This window comes from Zootoca vivipara, chromosome 12 (genome assembly GCF_965207765.1).
Source record: "Zootoca vivipara chromosome 12, rZooViv2.hap1.1, whole genome shotgun sequence".
In the NCBI taxonomy this organism is placed as follows: Eukaryota; Metazoa; Chordata; class Lepidosauria; order Squamata; family Lacertidae; genus Zootoca; species Zootoca vivipara.
In genome coordinates, this window is record NC_142595.1 from 30,774,524 (window position 1) to 30,789,068 (window position 14,545).

Sequence of the window (14,545 nt, forward strand, 5' to 3'; positions counted from 1 at the left end):
ATTAGTAAGCTTTGATGAGCTTCTCTCAGATTAATTCGGAAATTGTCACAGTCCTTCGGGGTGGACAAATAAGCCATTCTAAAGGCTCCCAGAAATTAACACTTACACATCTCCAAGGAAGCTGGAGCTCCTTCCATGGGGATACGAATAGAATGGCTGAATGCTTCACACCAGAGATAGAATGTAATACGATGAAACTGGTAGCCAGACAGCAGGAAGGACCAGGACCACTTGTTGCTCTTTTCACTCTAACATCAGATACTGCTAGACTAGGGATCAAGGCCCTGTGGCATAAACCTGTCCCACGAGGTCTCACCATGCAGCCCAGGCACTCTCCCTTCTTTATAGGTCATGTTACCTAGGGGGTGGTTTGTGTGCACAGGTGTGTACATGCTTTAGCTCAGGCATGTCCAAAGTCCATTTTGGGGTCTAATATCTGGCCCACTGGTCGGTTTAACCTAAAACAACTTACCTTGTTTAACCTCAACAACTTCAATTTTAAAAACCCCCAACAACCTCAATCTTAAAAAGGTCAACAATTATGGTTGGGTCTTTGGTTGGCCCTCATGGCCCTCCACTTCTTCAAATCTGGCCCTCTTTGAAAAAAAGTTTGGACACCACTGCTTTAGCTCTATCTTGGGCATAGGCTGCTGGTATGCAACGCCATCCACTTTATCTTCAGGGAATCCTGTTCTCGGGGAGGGGGGGAATTTCCTATTTATTTCCCTATAACAAAATTTTCGCCACAATTAATGGCTAAATCTTCTCTCTATCATGTGAACTAATCAACTCATTTTCAGAGGGGTTTTTGGTGGGAGGAAATAGGATAACGGATGAAAAGCTGCCTTACTGACCATCAAAAATTATCTTGAATGTGCCTGAGGGTCACAGATATGTTGAATACTTCACCAAAAGGAATGGTATAAAATTATACATTCTTGAGTCGTAGCTGCAGCCACCTGTGGGGGTGTTCCTCAGGGGAGGGGATAGAAGCATGCATGCTGCAAAAGTCGTGATGATTTCCATCTCATCTGTGAGAGAAGTAGAAGGAGCTGAGAGTCAGAGGTGGGGAGAAACATCAGACTGGGAAGCCAACTCCTGCTCTGCCCTGATGAATCTCTTCTGGGTTCTCTGTAAGTTTGGGAAACTGGGAGGGCAATTCGATCTGGGGAAAGTAAACTCCATGAGTCCCATCAGAGCTTTCCTAGGAGTGTGTGTGTTGGTGTCAAAGATGGAATGGCTCATCATTACCAAGAATGGAAGAGTGGTTGTTAAAATTAATGGATTTAGCTGGGATGGTGAAACTGACATGTTTTATCAGGGAAATTCTGGAGCATGTGAGGGAACATGTTCCTCTGTGAGAGGGGGATCAGCATGATTGGTCGTGGTGGACAGTAGGGTGGGAGTGGGTGATCGTAAAACAACTTCTTCTTCTTCTTCTTCTTCTTCTTCTTCTTCTTCTTCTTCTTCTTCATCTTCATCTTCTTCTAGTACTATCTGCAAGAGAATAAAGGATTTCAGTTTAAGAATGACTGGGTTGCACAACTTAATGTAAATGTAGAAATTAAAGAAGTGCAAATAGAAGGAACTGTTTGAAACACAGGGGAAAGAGCAATTTTATTGGTTTCTCCTCAGCTCTGCATTCACACATGCTTATTTAATCTCTTTCAAACACCATGCACCCTTTTAGCCAGAAAAAACCTGCACCAGAATAGGAGGTGCTCTGGCATATGCCTTCATAGTGACTCTCATCTATATGTGTATTGCTTGCATAATTGGAAACTACCAGAGATTGCTATAAAACACTTAGGCCAGTCCAAAAAGGTTGCAGCCAAAGTAGCAGGTCAGGTGAATTACTAAAACATTGCTCTGCCCTTGTGTTTACTTGTTAAAACATATTATAAACATATTGCATGGATGTTATTGCAGGTGCTCTGCTTGCAAATCACTGGTGTTTGGGTGATGTCAAAGACTCAGAGCTTTGTACTTCTGCAGGTGAGTTTGCGACTGTGCAAGACTGTGTGCACTAGTGTGCGCAGGATTGCAGAGAATGGTGTGTGTGTGTCTTCCTCTACTCTGGCATTTAGGTCCCCTCCCCACACCACCATTGTGTTAGGTTTCTGTAGAATGAGTCTGCAACGTATCCTTCCAGCTCACTCCATTGGGATATCAGATTTCTGGCACATTGGGGGCATGTAGGCATTTATAAATTAGTAGAGCCTTCTTGTTGAGGTGGAGCATAGTAGCCATGGCAAGTGTCTTAAGGGAAGGGAGGGGCCTTGGTGTAGAGCCAATGTTGGGTCTCCAATCCCCCTTTTGCTCTGCCATGCCTCTTCCTCGGTTCAGCTCCGGTTGTAAAGGAATGATATCCATTTAATGATATGTCATCCCTGGACCAGGTTTCCTGAATCAAGATGTTGTGATGTTGTGATAGCAAGTATCCCTGATAGATGTAGCCCATCTGGTTACATTCCAGGTTAGGAGGGTGACCTTATGCTGGCCTGTTGGCTGTCAGTCCCTCTTTCCCTCATGGGATGGTTGGGGGGGCTGTTAGTTCCTTCTGTGCCTTTGGAAGTATTAGGGAGGCATGTGCTGCAAAGTGGGGATCGTTGGCTAGCAAAGAGCCAACTTCCTGAGCAGGGACCTCATTTGTCCTGTTCTGCCAGAGATGTAGTGGGGAAAGCTGGTTCTCCTGTGTAAGGGTGAGTATCTGGGCACCAGTTGGATCGTGAGTTTTGGAAGCAGTAGGCAAAAGTCCGTGTGTAGCCTGGGTACTATTGTGTGGTTTCAACTGTCTGTCGGCGACATGGGGTTCCTTGAAGGTTATTATCATGGGAGTGTCAGGGTTGTCAGACTCCCCCTCTTCATCTTTGTCGCTTAGGAAGAGATCACATGGCCTTCTTCATGATGGGGAGCTGTTAGGCGTATTTGAATATTGTGTTTCCAGTTCCAGTGCCCTTACGTCAAATTTCAGGCTTTAGCCTTACTAATCTCCTCTTCAGCTCTTGTAGTTCTAAACTCAGAGTTTTATCCTCCCCCTTCTGTATTTTGTATTTCTGTTATTTGATTTAGTTTCACTTTTCAAGGTTGGCTTTGATTCTCTGCCAGAGATCAGCTGTCTCACTGTTTCCTCCTTGAAGACCCTTATGACAGTGAGTCTGTCATAAGATGTTTCTCATCTGCATAAGTCGGGAGGGGAGGGCTGGTTTGCTAAAAGTCATAAGTAAACGTTTGGTATTTCTTATGCTGGGCAGAAATTGGAATTTTTCCAGATCTATTTTTTGATAGTGGCAGTTCAGAAGCTGGGATAGGGACGTCATGATTGACCTGCGATTCGTCCATCTGTGCATATTGTGGTGAATCTCGAGCATTATCTGATTCTTTTGAAGGACTTGGCAATATCTTGTTACATCCGGGACTTGGGTTGTTGGATCGATGACGCAGCTGTGCCTTGTCATCCTTTTAACCCTTTGAGAGTTTGTGGAGGGGGAGTATGTGTCCACATTTTCCTCTATTTTAACTAATTTAGTCAGAATTTCATCCAGTCTTTGAATTTCTTGATAGGGGTGTATGTTAGAAATCTGTTTAATACAAGCTCCTCCACTGTCTTGTTCCAAAGAGATGGGTGGGCCAACATTTGGGATAGAGAGAACCCCTCTTGTTCCTAACCTCTGCGTCGGATCATCTCATTGCCTCCCTGAAAGAGAGGGGGTTCACATGACATTGTTACTTACGAAACCAAACTGGGGATGAAAGTGTCGATTTTCAGCTGCTTCTCTGCTTTAGAGGATTTGTGAGTCCCAATTATGCTGCTTGGCCTCATTTTTTTCCTTCTGGCAGTCATTCCAGTAAAGTTAGCAGAGTTCTATCAAGCTGGAGCTGAGTCTTTGCAGCAATATGTTAGTCCAAAATTTTAGCCAGTAGACAAAACTGCAAGTCAGTCACAGAGGCAGGCTTCATTGGGCGTCCATTGTTGTGGTAAGTCAGGTTGAGCAGTAAAACAATAAAACAATAAACTAAAAACAAGGAGAGGTGATAAGGCAGCCAGTAAGACGTTAAAAATATGAAATTAGAATCAGAAAGTGGCTAAAAACTACTTAAAAGCTTAAGTGAAGGCAGGAGCTCTGACTAGGCCATCTTCGATCTTTTTGCTCACCTAATTATTGATCTTCCATACCTTTTAAATAATTAAATTGAGAGTTTAAACCCCACATTTCTAAATAAAAATTGAGGTGGCATTAAATGCTTTAAATAAAAAAAACAGAATAGAGCACTGGCATGCCACTTTCCCCCAAAAGAAATAATTAAAGGCAGTATACAACAAACAATTATGAAAAAGTGCTAAAAAACCAATACGATAAGACAAAGATAATGGTGATAAAGCAATCTAATTCGGTCCATTGCAAAAACATTTTCACTTACTCTCTGCATTCACTTATGCTCTTTAATTATTTCTTCCGTTCGTTCATTCTCTAGGTGAACTTCCTGCTCCTGATTTATTCTTGAGTGCAACTTTGGTTCACGAAGGAGAAATGATCGCAGTACTATGTACGGCTCCATCAGATGTTGTGGTGACCAGATTTTTTTTCTGTAAAGATGGGGCTCCTGTTTCATTCAAGAAAGCAACATATCAAAATGCTCAATACATAATCAATGCATCGTTGAGTAATGCTGGCCAATATTTCTGTGGTTACCAGCAGAAGGATGCAAAGAACCAAATGAAGACATCTGCCCTCAGTATTGTGCAGAATCTGATTGTCCAGCCAGGTAAGAATGTCAGGCATAGTCCCGTTGCATAGTGGGATAGTCCTGTTTAGAGTTTCAGCTAGCCAGTCATGCCATAGTCCAGAACAGTCCATTTAATTCCCCACCCATTTGGTTTCTATTCCCCTACTACAACAGTTACTCATAGCCACAGAGCATGTTCAGACTTCCCTGGAGCACATTCATATGAAAATAGGTGCTGTTTTGCACCTATGCAACAGATGTTGGAGGATCTGGCCAATAGAATGGAGATGATAGCACTTCTCCAGGAACACTGTTTAATGGCCTATTAAAAGGAGACATTGCTATTAGGCAGCTTATCAAAAACATTCATGATTTATGTATCTAGCCTCTAGGGATCCTGTTTCATTTCTTTTGGCACATCATGTTTTTCTAAAGAGTGCATGAAATGTTGGAGTTTCTTCCATCCAGCTAAGTCATACCTTGAGTAGGCCCAATGAAATGAATGGCTCTTAGTCATAACCATTGATTTTTAATTCAAATGAAACTGATTGTAATGGTGCACATTAACATATACATTATATTCCAATGGTAAGTAAGCAGCATTAGTGAGTAAAAATATTTATTTATTTATTTGATTGTTTTAGTATGCCATTTTAAATCTTAACACAGAAACAAAATAAGGCAATCTATATTCAAGCACAATCATGAAAAGAAAACATTTTTTATCATTTCCCATCAGAGTTCATTAATACCATGAGACCACAGTAATAATAAATAATAATAAATTATTATTTATACCCCGCCCATCTGGCTGGGTTTCCCCTGCCACTCTGGGCGGCTTCCAACCGAATATTAAAACAGTACAGCATTAAGCATTAAAAACTTCCCTAAACAGGACCGCCTTCAGTTGTCTTCTAAAAGTAGAATAGTTACTTATTGCCTTGACATCTGCTGGGAGGGCGTTCCACAGGACGGGTGCCACTACCGAGAAGGCCCTCTGTCTGGTTCCCTGTAACCTCACTTCTCGCAATGAGGGAACCGCCAGAAGGCCCCGTAATAGAATCTTTTTGCCACTGTAGAAAGTTTGATAGCAATCTTGATGTCAATTTCTGAATTTTTCTCCTTTTTTGACAAAGACCAATGATTGCCATCAATCAAGTCAGTTGGCTATACAATGGTACCTCTGGTTATGAACTTAATTCGTTCCGGAGATCTGTTCTTAACCTGAAATAGTTCTTAACCTGAGGTACCATATTAGCTAATGGGACCTCCCGCTGCTGCCGCGCTGCACCGTGTGATTTCTGTTCTTATCCTGAGGTAAAGTTCTTAACCCGAGGTACTACTTCCAGGTTAGCGGAGTCTGTAACCCGATGTGTCTGGAACCAGAGGCACCACCGTACAGAGAAAAATGGCTAAATAGTCTATTTATCCAAAAGATATGAGGGAGGTGTAATGCCTGATTTAGGCTTGCCATATTTCAAAAAGTAAAATTCCTGACACCCTACCCTTTCCAGGCATCCAATTTCCTTGCATATGTGGAATTTTTCGGATGTATGGCAAGCCTAGCCTGATTTAAAGGTAAAGGTAAAGGGGCCGCTGACCATTAGGTCCAGTCGCGGACGACTCTGGGGTTGTGGCGCTGATCTTGCATTATTGGCCGAGGGAGCCGGCTTACAGCTTCCACGTCATGTGGCCAGCATGACTAAGCCTCTTCTGGCGAACCAGAGCAGCACACGGAAACTCCATTTACCTTCCCACTGGAGCGGTACCTATTTATCTACTTGCACTTTGACATGCCTTCGAACTGCTAGGTTGGCAGGAGCAGGGACCGAGCAACGGGAGCTCACCCTGTCGTGGGGATTTGAACCGCCGACCTTCTGATCGGCAAGCCCTAGGCTCTGTGGTTTAACCCACGGCGCCACCCAGGTCCCTTCCTGCCTGATTTAGGTGGGGCTAATTTTAGCTTTGTGAGGGAAACCAAATGAAGACTCCTTTTTGCGTGACCAGGCCATTACAGCCACAGCCTCCAGGGATCATAAGAAAAGAACAAAGATTCTGACAACGTGTTAGGGAATTAAAATTAGGCCACAACTTTATTAAACTTCCGAATGTAAGAAGACCTTGGCTTATATCCTGGGCATGTCTCCCTCCCAGCCCCCCAGCTGTTGGAACTTGGGCACATGAGGGTGAATGGTATATGGGAGTGCACTGTGAGAAGTATGTGTACGCAGGCAGCCCAGCCCGTATCCCCGCACACAGGGTAGTTCACTGACAACCTTTCGGTGTATGGCCAGTGACACCCATTATATAACCCCTTTTAAGAGGGGACCCTGGAATCGCCGCAGGGGGGGTGAGTCCCCACTTCATCCCCCCCCCCCAATTATAGGGAAGAAATGACTAAAGGATTCCACCCAAGGCCATAAACTGCCAAAGTTGTGACGAATTGCTACGGGGAAGACAAAACCTGCCAATTCAGGAACATTTCTTCCCGGTCCTTCAACAGCAACCGTAGCAGCACCCGCTAAACAGGAAGAAAAAGTTAACCTGCAAACAAGAAAACATTAAACTAAGGGAGCACCGCGCGCAATCCCACAAAGGGCACCCACAATGTAAAGTGTGAGTGCTCATTCTTTTTTGATCTAATTCAGATTGCTCTTCTTTTTTGGCAGTGTCAAATCAGAAAATTATATATGGAGTTGTGGGTGTTACCATTCTGGTGTTGGTACTTTTGATCTACCTTTTGGTAAAGAAAGGTGAGTGATGGTAACCTGAAGCAATGATAATCTACCGCGAAAAGGGTTGAATTTTCAACAACATGTGAACTGAAACTCAGCTTTCCTTCAAAACACACACTTGCAATGCAAGTCTCCAACCAAAAATATCATTACTTTCTTTGTGTGTGCATATATGTGTGTGCGCGCACACACATGCACAGGTATGGGAGAAATTGTGCACAAACATGCATATGTTAGCAAAAAGAAAGTGCAGGCACCCCCAAACTGCGGCCCTCCAGATGTTTTGGCCTACAACTCCCATGATCCCTAGCTAACAGGACCAGTGGTCAGGGAAGATGGGAATTGTAGTCCAAAACATCTGGAGGGCCAAAGTTTGGGGATGCCTGGTGTATTGCTTGCATAATTGGAAACTACCAGAGATTGCTAGAAAACACTTAGGCCAGTCCAAAAAGGTTGCAGCCAAAGTAGCAGGTCAGGAGAATTACTAAAATATTGCTCTTCCCGTGTGTTTACTTGTTAAAACATATTATAAACATATTATAAACATATTGCATGGATGTTATTGCAGGTGCTCTGCTTGCAAATCACTGGTGTTTGAGTGATGTCAAAGATTCAGAGGTTTGCACTTCTACAGGTGAGTTTGAGACTGTGCAAGACTGTGTGCACTAGTGTGTGCAGGATTGCAGAGAATGGTGTGTGTGTCTTCCTCTACTCTGGCATTTAGGTCCCCTCTCCACACCACCATTGTGTTAGGTTTCTGTAGAATGAGGTCTGCAACGTATCCTTCCAGCTCACTCCATTGGGCTCTGATATCAGATTTCTGGCACACTGGGGGCATGTAGGCATTTATTAGTAGTAGAGCCTTCTCATTGAGGTGGAGCATAGTAGCCATGGCAAGTGTCTTAAGGGAGGGGAGGGGCCTTGGTGTAGAGCCAATGTTGGGTCTCCAATCCCCCTTTTGCTCTGCCATGCCTCTCCCCTGGTTCAGCTCCAGTTGTAAAGGAATGATATCCATTTAATGATATGTCATCCCTGGTCCAGGTTTCCTGAATCAAGATGATGTGATGTTGTGATAGAAAATCAGTGAAGCAAGTATTCCTGATAGATGTAGCCCATCTGGCTACATTCCAGGTTAGGAGGGTGACCTTATGCTGGCCTGTTGGCTGTCAATCCCTCTTTCCCTCATGGGATGATTTCTTTTGGTAAAGAAAGGTGAGTGATGGTAACCTGAAGCAATGATAATCTACCGCGAAAAGGGTTGAATTTTCAACAACATATGAACTGAAACTCAGCTTTCCTTTAAAACGCACACTTGCAATGCAAGTCTCCAACCAAAAATGTCATTACTTTCTTTGTGTGTGCATATATGTGTGTGTGTGCGCACACATGCACAGGTATGGGAGAAATTGTGCACAAACATGCATATGTTAGCAAAAAGAAAGTGCAAAACTGAATTCTATTAGGGAAAATTGTTTGTACCCATTTGGAGGAGTGTGCTTTTAGAGGAGTGGTTTCAACTGCCACTCCTCCTTCATGGAACTGCCCCCTCCTTCCAGTTCTGTGATAGGGTTGCCATATTATGAAAAGTAAAAACCATCCCTGAAGTTGTTGCACTTTTTTTTAAAACAGAAACGCCCCCCCAGCCCCCCCAGCACCGCCTTTCGGAAATTCCATCCAGATGTCAATTCCACCTTTGAAATACCTAATTTATGACAGCTTCTTTGCCTCTCTTCTTTTTTGTTTTAGTGCTGTGTCGTCAGAGATCTTCAAGACAGGACAGAGCCAACACTGAGCACATTCCTTTTGATTATGTGTAAGATTTTCATTTCTTTGTTCACTTTATTTGTATGCCACTTTTCCACACACAAAATTTTTTGCTCAAAGCAGATTAGAAAGAAAGAAAATGGGAATATATTTCAAGCATTCCAAAAACAAGGTCATTGTAACATAGCAAAACAATCTTTTTTCATGCACTTTGTTCTTTGTTCAGCCCTATTGTTGAGTATGTGTGGGGATTTTTGTTTCTTGTTTTTTACACTTTCTCCTAAGCTATTTTCCGCCTAGGTTGCTGCATCTCCCCACTGCCACTGTTGGACAAATAGCAGCATGAGGGAGGGATTTAGATCAGAGACGTGGTACAGTGGAAGAAAATACATGAATGAACTAACTAGAGCCTTCTGCTGTTGCCTAAACACTTACAGTGAAGCTTCTGCTCTTATCAGATTTAATAACATACAACAGACAACACGGTAATACTACAGGAATAACAAAGAAATAACAAAGACCGTGAAAACACTAAATCATATATATGCAACCGGAGGGAATGGAATACATAACACATATGCAATTGTCTCTGAAGATTTAAAGCTTCAAGTCACTAAACCAAGTTTTAAAATTCAGATCTCCTGCATTTTGTATCATTCATGGTTGTGTGAAGGAATGCAGATCTCATCCTTCTCAGAAAAGGCTTTCTGCCTACAGAACCAGTAAATATGCAGCACCACAAATGCATTTGTCTTTTGCTTTTCTTAGGGAAGAAACTGCAGTCAAGGACAACAGCAGAAACCTGCCCTCCGAAGAAGTTCAGTGTAAGATAATTATTTTCTTCCTTTGGAGTGAGGGCATGAAAACCACAAAGTCTAGCACACAATCACAGGATCTGCAGAATGTTTAGCAGCTTTATCTTTATTGGTCTAAATAGTTAAGTTTGCAGACTTCACGACTGTGGGGAAATGCTCTAAAAATGAGTATAAACATGTTTCTGATGAAAAATTAGGAAGAGAGTTATGCACTTCACCTAATCATGTGACTGTAATGTGTGTTTGAAATATCTAAAATAAAGGATTAAGAACTTTGAATTCAGGTATAACTTTTAGTATTGCTATATAATCCCCTGGAGGTTTCTGCGTGAAAGGCAGAATTTAGTTTTAGGATACAAATTTTATGTTCTGGAACATGAAAACCACAAATTCAATTAAGTTTTAAAAAATCCTTTCACTCTCCAAAGCTAATGAAAGGTACAGTGGTTTTATTTTGTTATGCAGCTGCACTCCAGTGAGCTCAGATGTAAACGCTTAGGTCTCCAGGAGAAACTAGATTTTTCTGCAGTTAAGTGAAGCTTCTGGTTCATGCTTGCCTACAAAAATTGTAACACATTATTTGGTAGAATGGGCTTATTTATAGACGTTGTGGGCTGTGGGAGAGAATGTTCTCGCTGTGGTTCCTTACCCACATGATGCATTCAACAAGCATGGACACCCGCAAAGCTGTTTTGGAAGGCTTCTCTCAAGGTAGCCTTACCAGAACCTCTGAATTTGAATGTGTTACTCATTTCCAGAGAGCTATTTTTGCAGGCCTATATTATACAACTGTTTCTGTTGCCCTCTCTGACCTCTTAGTCAGATGCATTCTCAGGATAGGTCAACCATCCAGACACTGATGGATTATAACTCTCATCAGACCCAGCCAACATGCCTGTCCACTCTGACCCTCACTGTTGGATGAAGAACTCCAACTTTCTGTTTCTGTCAAACCCTTTAATGCATAAATCTGGGTGATACCCAGGCAAAGCAAGAGTAAAGGTACAGCAGGTGAACTGTATGGCTAAGTGTGGGCTGAGACATTGATCCAAGGAGCTACACACACCCTGCCTCTTCCTTTTGAAGAGTAGGGCAGAAACAAGTCTTGCCATAGCAAACGAGAGGTGTTTCTCCTCTGGAAAAGCAAATTGGGAAAGCAAATGGGCACTTTGGTGAGTGAATGGGGCCTGTGAGGTGTGTTTGTTTCAGTGCTGACTAATTCTCAGACACTTTTCCCGGGAGAAGCTCAATACTGGCAGGACTGACAGGAGGTATCAGTGATGGCAATGGCCCTTGAGGAGCTGCGTGGGCATTGTTGTCTTTGAAGCAAATGATAGCTTCAAGAAAGAGCCTGATGATCAGGGATGAACCATTCCTAAAATGTTGATTACATGTTACGATCGTACACATACACATAAGTACACATACTTATACACATCCTTGAAGTTGTACTGTGTGACTAGACTAACTGTGAATTTGTCTTCAGATGCCGCACTTATGGGACTCCACCAAACAGCGGTGAGTAAAATGTCCCAGCCAAATCTGGGGTGATCAGTCTTAGTACAATAGAGCATATTCAATTCTGACTCTGTTCAGGGCTGTTCAGGGGCAGGGGGCTGTCCGGTACACTTGCCGCAGGACTTGAAGGGCTAAGCTGGCTGGGGTGGGGAGGGCGCCAGGGGCCTGCTGGACTTACACTGTTAAGCCAAGAACTTTATTCTAACAAAACTCCCTCCCTGGGCCTCCGACAAGCCTGGTATTACCCAAGGAAGTGGACTATTGTAGCTTGCCCCACTCATACCCCCTCTGGGTCCACTTACTGTATGTACCAAGGACCCTGGAATACTGTGTAAAACTACAAATATATTCCAGATATTCTGCATTAGGACAGTTTGGGTAGGTGAGAAGTTCTTATCTTGCCATAACAACAATTGGCCCCAAATTACTTCTGCCAAAAAGCCAGTATCAGTAGGTAACTGTTTTTGTTTGTTTGTTTTCAATTTTCAAGCCATCACCATCCCGAAATATAGAAACAACAGCCTATGCAACTATTACTCCACTGTACAGGCAACCTGCCTGAGAGACCTCAAACATTTCACATGCTGATGCTGCATCCTCACAATGCATGACAATTTATGGGAAGTGATGATATGGAAGAAGTTTGAACATGCTAGGGCTGGAGTGATTTGGGAGCTTTGCAGCCCCCAGAAGATCTGAGAAGACTTTCATCCAATTTTCTGTTTATTATTTTATTTACTCTTTCCTGCTTCTAATCATGCAAGGGTCATTTATGTGTTTTCCCACTGTTATGCACACTTAACCTTCAAATCCTACCATATCCTCATAGTTGTGTCTGATTGCAATTTCATTGGTAATGTCAAATGTTAAATGATGTAAGCACAGGTAGATGGAATTACGAAAGCGATGTTCATTCTGTTGTGTTAATAATGGTACCCTTGTTTGTTCAACACAATAGAAATACCTGGGAATTCTGCTTGCTGACATCCTAGGCCTGTAAATATGGGTATCACAGAAAGCATAGAAATCATGGAAAATGTAATTTGCCTATTGATTTATTGTATACAAAGTTGAAGTAATCAATCTCTCCTCCACACATGATAATGTTGGAGATTATCCTATATTCCAAATTAGCAGTGCAATCCAAGCCCAGGATCTGTCCAGATAAGAGAGTTTAGAGAGCCTTCTCTGCAGTTGCGCCTGCCCTGTGCAACACCCTCCCATCAGATGTCAAGGAAATAAACAACTATCTGACTTTTAGAAGACTATATGGAAGTTTTAAATGTTTGATGTCGTGTTGTGTTTTAATTTGTTGGAAGCCACCCAGAGTGGCTGGGGTAACTCAGTCAGATGGGTGGCAAATGTTGTTGTTGTTGTTGTTAGATTTTCCCAGGGCTGAGCCAGGGCAATGCTGGTTAAGTTCCCTGTTCTGGCTGAGCTGGAGATATGAGCATAAATTCCCACTGGTGAAACATAAGCCAGTGTAAGTCTAAAAGGGGGGTGGTGAGAGGGACATGATGGGGCAGGGAGATGCATACACTTATTCCAAATGCAATCTACTGGTAGCATGATCATGTGTCTTAGGGCATAATTCACAAAACTGGGCCCACACTCACCTGCCAGTTCAGGAATAGGGGTAACATATGCTTGCCAGTTTGGGCATGACTCAGTCTCATTGAACATGGTGGAATTTCCTTCAGCCTGAATGAATGAAACTGGGCTTCCTATCTCTACTTCATGTACACATAGTACTCTAGAGACCTGAACACCACACAACAATATGAAATGACTCATAACACAGTATGAGTTCAGAATTTAGGAACAAGCAGTGCTTTTTTCTGGGGGAACTCCAGGGTATGTAGTACCAGCACCTTCCCCCACCCCTTCAGTGTGGCACTTACTGCAACAACTTCATGGTGAGCCCTTGCTTAACCCCAACCCCCTGCTTCCCAAAGGATAGATTGGGGGGCACCACTGCCTCTGTCAGCCAATGCCTTGATAATTCATCACTCCCCTGGTAGACTGAGCCCTGGTGGGCTCTCAACCAGTCAGCAGGGGGTGGGACGGGACATGTTTCTCTCTGCAAGCCAAAATAGGAAAAGGCTGGGTCCCTCCAGTGCTGGTTAATTTGGGTTTGGTTAAAGGAAGATAGCTATTAAAAGGAAAATTTCCTGGATGCCTAAATCCAGGTTTGGGGCAAATCCTTGTTGGCAAGAGAACTGCAACAGAGATATAAAATCACAAAATATGCAGCAAAGTATGGAAATACAGGCTGTTAAACCTTTAAAATATCCCCTTCTAAGTTGCCTCCAAAGTTCCCTGCTACCCTTAGCATAGAAAGAGACCACAGGTTTAGTAAGTCAAAAAAGGCTTACTTACGAACTTTTAAAAGGTCAGAGTCATGTGTCATGGTCATATTTTTTTTAAAGCATCTCGTGGAGGTTCTCCACCTTCTCCTGTCCAGTGCAGATTCCCCTTTCTATTTAATCCATGATGAATTTGACAATGTATAATTGAAATCCTGCTGCCAATTTTTTTTATTTAAACTTTATTTGACAAACAACATTAAAATGACATAACATCCCACACCACACCCTAATATACAACAGAACACAACTATACAGAACTACACAGAATTATACAATATCTGCCTCACCAATCACTAGTTTTATCAATAACTAATTTACAGAACAGAAAGAAGAAAACAAGAAAAAAAAATTAAGAGAAAATAAAATTGACTTCCGATTAAACCCATTGTACTGTCACTTATTTTGGTTATTTTACACACAGCATCATACTATTATTTTGTCTTCCTAATTCTTATCCAAAGTATTTGATTATTTGTCACATTCGTCTTACAAGAATCAGTCAAGGTCTGCCAGAAGATTTTTATTGTTACAATGATTTTTTAAGTAAACTTTAAATATTTTCCATTCCTTGTGTACCTTCTTCGTTGGATATCCTCTGACTCTCCCTGTCATCTTG

At 42.5% G+C, this 14,545-nt stretch overlaps 1 long non-coding RNA gene across 1 annotated transcript; it reads left to right on the forward strand.

Moving 5' to 3' along the window:
- Positions 1 to 9,137: 9,137 nt before the first annotated feature.
- Positions 9,138 to 12,820, forward strand: LOC148683923 (uncharacterized). Its single transcript, XR_015946734.1, has 4 exons — positions 9,138 to 9,276; positions 9,996 to 10,051; positions 11,529 to 11,560; positions 12,051 to 12,820. It is a non-coding gene; the product is annotated as an uncharacterized LOC148683923 (long non-coding RNA).
- The last annotated feature ends 1,725 nt before the right edge of the window (positions 12,821 to 14,545 follow it).